We start from the raw sequence: 8,450 nt of genomic DNA on the forward strand, positions 1-8,450 counted from the left end.
TCGCGCCGCCCGCCCGGCGCGTCGCCGCGCCGTCACCCGCCGCCCGCGAGCGGTTCCCCACCGCGCGTCGCTGCTCGCCGTCCGCGACGCCCGCACGATTTAGTATTCTTCGGTCATCTCTTCCTGTTCTTTCTTTCCTCTTTCTGACGTGGGATCTCCTTCCTCCTTTTCAGCTTGGATTTTTCTATGATGGTTCGTGGATTGGGTGTTGTGCTTCCACCACGGGGCGGAGGCATCAGCCACGCGTACGGACCCGGGCAACGGGCGGCCGCCACACCGGAGAACCACACATGCAGGCCGAGGATGACGCGTCGGCGGCCGAGGCGAGGCTCCGCGGCGGCCGAGGCCGGCATGGTGCCGGCGACCAGCAACCGGGCGGCCGCCACACCGGAGAACCGCGGGCGGAGGCCAAGGACGACGCGCCGGCGGCCGAGGCGAGGCTCCGCAGCGGCGCGGCATGGCACCGTGTCGTGTCGGCGACCAGCAGCCGGGCGGCCACCACACCGGAGAACTGCGCGTGGAGGACAGGGACGGCGCGCCGGCGGCCGAGGCGAGGCTCCACGGCGGAGGAGGCCGGCATGGCGCCGTGTCGTGTCGGCGACCAGCAGCCGGGCGGCCGCCGCACCGGAGAACCGCGCGTGGAGGCCGAGGACGGCGTGATCTGTTAAGTGGCTACTCGATGGCCAGCGGTGCCACCGCCTCCTCTTGATCTGAGATCATGGCCTAGAAGCCGCCAGACGACGACGATGTGGTGGGCAACATGAACCGCCGGGGACCGTGATGGCTTGCTGCCGCACGAGGTTGGGAGGGAGATGGGTTCACGGCGCCGCTGTTGGTATGGAGGTTCCTCTGCCTCCGACGAAGGGACGGCAAGTTAAAAAAAGATGACGGGGAGATCGGCCACACAGTTTCGAGTGGAGAGGCGGTGCCCTTTTCCCCTCAGGCAGAAGCGGATGCGGCGAGGACTGAGATGCCCCTTTCAATGGCGGGTCCAGCAGCGGCCAGTGGTACGCGCCTGATCGCTTCCTCTTCTGCCTCTACTCTCTCTTTCTCTCTCCGCCTCACCTCCTCTCTCTGCCTCTTTCAGCCAAGGGCGGTAGCAAGCGTAGGACTCCACCGAATACCTCGCGGGGATCTAGATCTTTGTCGATGTTTTCTCGACTCCACGACTAATGGCACGGGCGTCATCTAGCCGCCGGCGCGTCCTCGACTCTACCAGCTTCGGGCGGCAGAAGGAGGGGAGGCACGCCACGGCCGAGCAGCTGCAGCTGCCGACCATGGCTAGGACGGAGAGCAGGTGTCCACGGCTGAGCCTTCTGCTCCTTCCCCCATTCGTTTCTACCGTCAGTTTCTATTTCCTAAGGTGGGTCAGTTTTAATTTTCTCCAGATCTGGGCAGTGGGAGGTGTATAGGCTCTTTCTTTATTTCATACTCATGTGATTTGAATCTGTATAGCTGGATGTTGTATTTTTTCCAGCTCGCTAAAATGATTGAGTTTTTCTTCTGGTTTCCTGCTATTTCTTGCAGTTTGGACATGGATTTAGTGAGGAAAAGAATCACGGAAATACAGGTGGATTGAAGAAGTCAGGCGACCATGAAAGGAAAGATTGTTTGGACGCACACTCCTATTTGGTGAAATGCAGGTACTTGGATTCTCTTTATTTTCTTCTTTCCCGTAACCTTTTGTGCAATCTATTCATCTTGGTAACTGTATGAAGTTTGGAGAGAGGGAGCTATCACGTATTAGCTTGGATAGTGGGCTTATGCTAGGTATTATGTGATAAGGCTGTCGATTAACTTTTTGTGCAGCGACCATGCTACTGTCATGACTATGGTCTCTACATTGTACTTGCACATTATGGTTTTCTCTTTGTTTTTCCAGTTGGGTGGTATTTTCTATGTAATTATATATTGGTTCCAACATGGTAATTATCACCGCGTGATTATTTTCTCTATAATAGATCTTGCTCAACCTGGTAATTGTTCCTGTATGCTTAAGACATTCAGAAAAGAATAAACTATAGGCTGCAGTCCTAAAAGAAACTAGACCCTTCAAGCCATTTGTTCTTACAGGTGGAGCCAAATACTTTGTTCAGTAAAAAACATCTTCTATCTATGTTTCGATTTTAAGCATGCTCAAAAATAATATGTTCTTGGCTTCGCAAAGGAAACTGCTTGCATGGCTGTTATCATATTACTGAGAGTGCAACCACATGATTTATCGAGAGTGCGGAATACACAGACCTTGCTGAAAGCTACCCTTCCGCCACCCGAACAACTACTAGACTGTGAGCGTTGAAGTTGGCAGGGCAGAGCGCTGAATACCGTCGAAGTGGAGGAAGCACGTAGTAGGAGCTGGTATCTTGGTTTGGCCTTTCTCATTCTGTTTTAGTATGCATGAGTGCAGCTTATAAATATGTAGAAATAGAAATAGTGAAATTCTACATAAATGCCTCTGACGAAGGCCCCTCTTGAGTTTCAGATTATTTCTATGATGCTTAAAACTGTCAATATAATGTGCAAAAGCATCTTCAAAAAGAGAAGTTAATGAAGAAACCAATGAACTACAGTCATGTTTCAATTTCCATTGGGTATTGGGTGGGGGAGGAAGCAAGATGGGATAATAATATTTTTGCATGACATACATGTGGCAAGAAATTTTATAACATGCAGTAAAATAATCAAAATTAGGAAGATGCACTTGATATCATGCCCATAGTCAAATGTAAAAACTAAGAATAAAAGAAATGAGTAAATTAAAATTTTGCCTCCGGCTTGAACGTCCTGATATAGATGCCATAAAGGGCATCATTTTCACGAATGCACTCATCTGCATTCTCAATCAACTGATTGATAGCAAGAGTAGTATTGTAAAGCTCAAGCGCAGTATCAGATACTTTTTATTAGAGGAAAACAGAATGTTAGCATCATATATGCAGCCTGTGGGTACTCCTCCTGATTCTCTATGTCACCAATCCAGCACCAACAGTGGCACTCTTGGAAATTTGAAAACACAAGATATTGCAAATTATGCCTACTGTCCCAAGTCGTAAATCCTCTGTCCCAACTGAATTTTATTGCAACACATGAAAGTAGATTTGACTTCACATGTTATAAGCTTATAATTGTATCTGTGTCGATTGATATAAATTTGTTCATCTCAGTCTAATGTACATAATAGAGCACAAAATCTGAGTTGTATCTTCAGAATCTGGTGGACTGCCGCTGTAAATGTGATATTTTGTACGTGTTTATGACTTCTGCATAGCTATTTTAAGTAATTGAGTGACTGCCCAAACAAGGTTGTTTCATTGCAAGAGAATTGTGCTAGAGCTAATCTTGACGCGGCATGTTTTGCAGAATGGAAGATGGGAGCTTGCTATCTGAACAGAGTACTTTTACCTCTCACTATTAAGTTATTCCTTTTTTCCTATTCTGCTTTGAAATAATTGAGACAATATTTCATCGTTTATTTGGTGTTTTATTGACTGAATCTTGATCTTCTCTTCTTAACTGCAAACATGATTTTAAAATCATATTGATACAGTAAAACAGTTCGAGCATATTGTGCTTTAAATCTGTGGTGAGAACTAACAGAGATTACATACTAATTATCGTTGACCTTTTCAACATACCCTTTTGTACATTGTACTTACTTACCATGTTATAAGCCATATTTGGGTGATAATTGCTGAAACATCGTTTCCTTGTAGATACGAGAATGGATATCGAAGAGTGAGACAACTTGCTGATAAAATGATCAAGTACAATACCTTGAAACCTCCTGGATTTTCTTTGGATTGCCACGTTGTTCCCTTTCACATAGGGATTGATAATGAAACGTTAGACGGTGTTCTTGCACTGGTTTTTTCATAGTGTATCTTGGATGTGGAATTGGGAGAATCGCCGTATTTGCTTTTAGTTCCTAGCCCGCATCTCTTCCTGTCGTTCCTACGCGCTGTGTGTTATAGGCTTAGTGGTCACAAATATTTGCAGTTTAACAGTCAGTTTCACAACTTTCGTGAATGTATCAAATAAATTTCAATGTTGGCATTAACTTTCTGTTAAGATGAATTACCTACTGTACATTACAATGGGGGCTGCTGATATCAGCTAATTGTATTATTACTTTTGAACCGTGCTTACTGTTCATTGCAGGTTTTGCAAAGAAAAGGAAAATAGGGAATCAAATAATGGCTTAGCATATATTTTGTGGAAGGTGATCCGGGCTACATATCTTCATCTTATGAACATGAAATGTGTGGTATGAACTTGGCGAAACAGATTTATGATAAGTTTATTGTTGCTTTTCTCTGTTAGGCCAATTTCTGGTAAGCTACATTACTCTTTTATGGTAGCAATCTGATATATGTTTTCTCTGTATGGAAATAAAAGATCGGCACTGGAAGATCTGATCTAGAGAGATCTTCAGAGAGAATACAAATGAGAAGGAGATAGAATTTGCATGATCAGGAGAGAACATCCTATAGTATACCTATTCTGAAATTCAAGATAGCATATTATTGGTTCTTTGTCTCGATGTATATTTTTCTGCCCTCTTTCAATGATAGTGTTTCCCAACTCATTTTGTGTTTGGTTCTCTATCTCAAGGATTTTTGGTTCTCTGTTTTGATGCAACCTTCTTGCTTTTGTGCCACGTCCTGATGTTGATAAGCTGGATAATGTCCTATCAGATGCATCGAGAGCCTCCAACATTGTTGCATTGTTGTACCGTGCTCTCTAAATTACATGAAGCTGAAAGATCAAATTGGTAGAAGTCATTTCCGTATTGGTACTACATAAGCATGGGCATGGGTCATTGATGCTTGGAAGAAAACACACTCGGGCGCATTTGTATATTTTATTTAGTTGTTTTGTCATCCTATGTCCTACAAAGGAGCTCTGCTCAGTATAGTTATATATTTTTTCGGTCATGGTAGTAATATTTAATTTGATTGCGAGGAAGATTTATAAATTTACCATTGGTTCTTGCCCTGGGTGGAAGTACTAAAATACTAACAACGCTGGGATTATTGGCTTCACAGGAAACAATCTTTAGGGAATACACAAGTATAATATCAGTTAGGAATCTCTTTCCACTATTGTTAAATGTACTTGGCTAAGTCTCATGCGAATTCTCTATTTTCCATATATTGGTAAAGCTTCCGCGTGAGTGTGAGCTATCAATTAAGCACTCTATGTTTGAGGCATGCAAGCTAGAAGTGGCACTGAAAAATGATTCTAAAAATCCTAGCCCTGCCCCCTTGGAAATGACCAGGTCTCTTGTGTTTTTGCCTTCCAGATATCATCCAGACTAATCAATTATCAGAAAAGGCAAAGGTTTGTAGTTTGTTGATATATCAGCTGTAACAGTGATGAAGTCAATGTATATCACTTATTATGAAGTCAATGTATATCACTTATTTTAACATTTGGCTACCGAGGTCTCTGTGCATAACACAAGCATCTATTCTCTTGAAATCATCATGTTTTCATGTGTTTTCTACTTAGTCGGTTCACCAAGAACTTGACCATGGCCCAAAGAAGACCGCTCACCACTTCCATCCATGGCCCAATGACATTCTGTAGAGACTCGCATGCAACTAAATAAAATTTCTGTCACACATGCACAATTTATTAAGACTTGCCCTCACCTTTGTAACACACAATCTATTGAGACTCGCCCTCACCTTGGTAAACGTTCAATAAGGCTAGCCAACAACTCAATGATCATATATAGAAAGAATAGTAGTATTCAGCTATCATAAAAAACACAAATGACGTGACAAATGAGTTTTAAATAAATGGAAGCACCCACGCCTATGCATTGGTCAAAACATTATTCACACACAACAGAATCCCACAACTATCTCAACAATTCTTTCGCATTGTTTCTCTGAGATTGCCGATTACGGCTTTACCTCTAGCATGGAGACTGAGGTACTGAACACTTTTCCTATCTATAGCTGGTCCGTGTGACCTACATATTGCTAATTTGTTCCTAAACGTTGCTTATAGGACAAATCAGAGTATATACTATATACGTAAGGCCTAGCATTCTATCCTCGGGAGGAAAGTCGACCTGCTACCATTTTAGTATATTACCTGATCTCAATTTCATAGAGTTCCCATTGTTTTTTCTTTCCTGCTGCAGATAGTGAATGTGTGTACTTTTCTTATCTAACTTTCTTTTGTGCTTCCGCAGGAGCAGTGCATGGTGGGTTCGACAAGATCGGTGGCTCTCCTGCTGGTGATTATGCACCTCAATATTTTTCGTGAACTGAGTTCTTTTCATGGTATTTGTTGTTTATGTAATTTTTGTGCATTACTTGTTCTTATTTTCGTGGCCTCCTAATTTGTTTATGACTTCATTCATTGTCTATACATTTTTCATATTTGCATCGGGGTCAGCAGTGTTCTTGCATCTTTGTCTTTGACTGACAGGTATGGTTTCACTGGGATGATGATGATTCCCTATGTAGAGACGGAGTTTTTCGGTTCCTTTGCCGCTACCGTATCCATCAGACCCTGATTGGGTTGCATCTGCCTCTTTAGTTGGTACACCCTGTTGTGTATGATGTGTTTCGCTTCTTTGATTTTATTTTCATTCTTCAGCGCATGGTTTGGCTGGCTCTGGTGCACTTTTTTCCTTCTAACTTACCAGCTAATCAAGATGTGCCACATAATCCACTGCCTAATCGATCGATTGTGTATTTTGTGCTTTTGCCTAATCGATTGTGTATTTGTGCTTTTCTTCTTTCCCTTCCAGCACCAAAGAAGGAGATTATCAGCGACGGAGGCCAATCCATCTTCTATACGCTACCTACCACTGAAGAGAGCTACCCTAGCTATATATCTTAGGATATTGTCAGCTATATATGCTAGCAGCAGTGTGGATTAAATTTGCTAGCCAATGCATTTATTATACGATGCGTGATGCGGTCATATCTACTATGTGGATATGTACCGGCACCGATGTCTAATGGGCAAGCATCACGTCAACTAAGCGCATCTATATCTTCTCGAAATTGAATAGTTGTCTCAATCTAATTCACAATGTAATCCAATATAAACATCTACTACCTGAACCAACTATCTGAAAATAGCTTCCCTTCCGTTCAATACATATCTATCTTACAAAAAGAATGCCGAAACTGACTCTTAAAATGTCTCGGGCGTGGAACCCAACGACAGCCACTATGCCCAACCATCTACCACCCATAGTAAAAACACCGACACACAAGCTCAAAAAATTCTCATCAAGTACAAAAATTAACAAGATTATTCCCACCATCCGGCGCGGCGTGCCGCCGCGCCTTTCTTTGCTAGTATATACTATCGGATGACGAAAAGGCGAGCGTCCTCTGATCTGAGATCGCCAAAGAACCATCGCTTCGGCGGATCCATCCACTGGCGGCCGCCAAGTGTGGGGTGGATTCAGCACCGCTTTACAGCGCCCGCGCGCGCTTTTGCGTGTCCGTCGCCGATCGCGATGTCGCTCGAAAGAGACGATACGGCTCGAGGCACGCGGTTGCGGCAACATCCCAGGGGAAAGGGTCGTTAACTTTTCAGATCTTGGGGCGTTGCATGGGAATCGTGGGATCTACATCTACTATCTCGGTGGATTTGGTGCTGCACACCATGAGTCCATGACACGAGCCTGCTCACCACAACACTGCACTACAGTCGGAGGAGAGTGGAGCTGAAAAAACGCCCCTTCAAAGAAAGAGCTGAAAAAACGCAGCGGCATGATCCGACGCTCCAGGCCACCGTAAGAATCTCCAACCTTTCCCGTTACAGCAAGATGGGGTGTCTTTGGGTTTGTGTTCTTTGATACTTCCCTGGCCCATTTTAGTTTTACCAGGCCTCAAAGGCAGACTTGGACAGAGCTTTTGCCTAGTTTGTTTAGTGATGTGTTCCTCTTCTTTTTTCAAGTTCGGTTTGAGTTAGGATTTTTTTTAAAAAAAGATAGACAATCATGAATAATCGAGTCACAAGGGTCCTCCTCCGTTCAAACATGTCTAGGTATACATGAATCCAAATAAATCCGCGACACTTATTTTAAAACATAGAGTTGGTACATAAATAGTGCACTATTAGAAAAAACGTCTAGCAGTAGGATTGCTAGCAGTGACGCATCAAAAAGTGGTGCTTCACTAATGGGCATGTTAGCAGTGGCGCACCTGACTAGTAGTGCGCCACTGCTAACTTTCTGCTTGGTCGACCCCCTCTCCCCAAACTTATCAGTGGCGCCACTGGTAAGTTTGACCTTTTTTAAAATAATAAAAATATGGCCCCACCCTTATCAATGGCCCACCATGTCATGGTAGGCCATTGCTAAGGGAAACCAAAATTCTACCCACACCCCCTAGTGGACCGCCTTTCTAGTTTTTTTAAAAAAATTGATTAAAATTTTAAAAAATAAAATACTTCAAGATTTCCATGTGTTA

At 43.8% G+C, this 8,450-nt stretch overlaps 1 long non-coding RNA gene across 2 annotated transcripts; it reads left to right on the plus strand.

Moving 5' to 3' along the window:
- Positions 1–1,391: 1,391 nt before the first annotated feature.
- On the plus strand, positions 1,392–4,558 carry LOC124688128. 2 transcript variants are annotated; one of them, XR_006998434.1, is made up of 5 exons: positions 1,392–1,643; positions 3,361–3,392; positions 3,714–3,764; positions 4,159–4,264; positions 4,396–4,558. It is a non-coding gene; the product is annotated as an uncharacterized LOC124688128 (long non-coding RNA). The 2 variants fall into 2 exon arrangements; XR_006998433.1 differs by lacking the exons at positions 1,392–1,643; positions 3,361–3,392 and having other exon boundaries at positions 3,643–3,764.
- The last annotated feature ends 3,892 nt before the right edge of the window (positions 4,559–8,450 follow it).

This window comes from Lolium rigidum, chromosome 2, assembly GCF_022539505.1.
Source record: "Lolium rigidum isolate FL_2022 chromosome 2, APGP_CSIRO_Lrig_0.1, whole genome shotgun sequence".
Taxonomy (NCBI): Eukaryota; Viridiplantae; Streptophyta; class Magnoliopsida; order Poales; family Poaceae; genus Lolium; species Lolium rigidum.